Raw genomic sequence first — 2388 nt, forward strand, 5'->3', positions numbered from 1 at the left:
CACAGCATTCAGAAGTCAGCTGTCTACTTTACTAACAACCGTATAAACTTGCTTACTGTGCGACTTCCCCAAGACCTTTGATCGTCTCAACCACGAAATCCTCATTAGTAAACTAAATCACAAAATTGATACATATTGGTTCAGAAGTTATCTAAGTGATAGAACCCAATCAGTCAAATTAGCGAGAATATATCAGCAAAACAGATTGTATCCTTCTATATTGGGCCCAATCCTGTTTACAATATTCGTAAATGAACTGTCAACCATAGCTGAAAATTGCCTTGTTCAATACGTCGATGATTCACAACTTCTCCATGGTGATTCCGTAAACAACTTTGATGAACTGATAACAAAGACCCAGGAGACACTTTCACAAGTAAAAGGTAACTTTGACACAAATGGCCTCAAGATAAATATAGATAAAACAAAAACATCGCCTAAATTCCTGTAAACACGACCACGAAGCAGACGACAACATAAAACCGAGCACTTCCGTAAATAATCTAAGCGTATTCATTGACAGATTCATGAAATTTGAGAACCACGTCGACAACATTCACAGAAAAGCAATGGGCACACTTATTTACCTAAGCCAGACCAAAAATAGAATTCCTGTTGAAACTAGAATATCTGTTATACAAACACTATTTCTCAGTATATTTAATTACTACTCAAACATATGGGGTACAACAAACAAAGGCCAAAGTCAGAAGAAAAAAAAATTACAAAATTGTGCTGCTTGGTAACATAAAGGAGTATGGCGACATTAACACATAAACAAAGTTGGCTAAAAGTACAAAACAAACACAACTATGATACTTCCATATTAATTCATAAAATGATCCAAGGTTTCTATCCAAAATGGCTTTTAACCCTTCCGACTGTAGGTAGCACCTGTGTCCAAACAAGACAGGTTAACTCCCTGAATGTCCAAAGATCACGTGCAGACATAGGGGCACGACAGACACTAACACGTGGAACCATGAAATGGAAAAAAACACCTTGTAACATGAGAAACATTCAGAAGTCAAATACATTGAAAAAGAAATTAAAAGAACATCTTTTAAATCAGCAATGACAGGCTTCAAAATATAAAAATAGACAATTTACATGTTTACATTGGTTCTATGTTTAACTTATATTTATATGCACTGTAATATCACTATGTATGTAATAAGAATAACCATTGTAAGAATTGGAATAAAGTGTATTTGAACTGAATTTGAATTCGAACTCTCTCTCTCTCTCTCTCTCTCTCTCTCTCTCTCTCTCTCTCTCTCTCTCTCTCTCTCTCTCTCTCTCACACACACACACACACACACACACACACACACACACATATATGTGTGTGTGTGTCCACAGAGGAAAAGAGAGGATTCCAGTTGCAAAAGATCAAGGAAGGATATGAGTTGCAAAGAAAAAAAGAAGGATTTCAGGTGCAAGATGTGTCATCCCTGTTTAAATCTGTGCTGCTTTCTGTGTATGAGAATAAAGAGAAAGAAGTGGAAAGAATGACACCTTGAAGGCAGAAGAATAGATGAACACGTCCAAAGTGGACTCGGGATGCGAAGTGAGGGCAGTCACATTCGAAGTCGCGAAAAAATATCATACATATTGTAAGAATATATGATATACATCATATGGAATGGCAAGTGGCTGGATTGGTGCGAGGTCTTTCATGCTCGCGTAAATCTAGAAATAGACTTTGTGATCTATATCATATGCTTTAAGACATTTTCTCCTTTGATGTCTAACCACCTGGAACTATCTCTTCTAAAGACAGCCTCACGCATCATCGATCTTAAACCCCGAAAAGCCAACACAGTTCAGAGGGGAAGGCTATATCAGTAGCAATCCGAGGAGGTGTCATGGCGTCTGATTCTATTTTTGAAAAAAAAAAAAAAAAAAAACACGTGGGGGTTTGTTTTGATGACGTCACAAAAGTTACGGATGCTTTGTGAATCTGGTCGATCATTTTGGTCTCTTCAATTTTCAAAAAGGTTGGAAAATAATGATTTTAATGGCTATATTTTCATTGAACAATCATCAAAACAAGCGCCATGACACCGCCTCAAAGTTGCTCCTGATCTAGTCTTTCCCGACAGTCAAATAGCTTGTGGCTGAGGACTTCCGGGTGTCCCAAGGGCTTCTGGGGCTTCGGTGGCCATGCAAAACTATGCTGCAAAATGCGTATAAGAGAAAGTGTAAAAAAAAAATGAGTGCATATGTGCTTTTAAATAAGGTAGTGCGAAAATTTAGCGTAATTAATATTTTCGAACATGCTAAAGAATTAATAATTCTTCAACTGCAGCTATTTTTTGTGTATACATACATACTCACAGACATACGCATATGTAATATATACTCTCCTAAACAAAATATTTGACT

Source organism: Penaeus vannamei, chromosome 37 (assembly GCF_042767895.1).
Source record: "Penaeus vannamei isolate JL-2024 chromosome 37, ASM4276789v1, whole genome shotgun sequence".
Classification (NCBI taxonomy): Eukaryota; Metazoa; Arthropoda; class Malacostraca; order Decapoda; family Penaeidae; genus Penaeus; species Penaeus vannamei.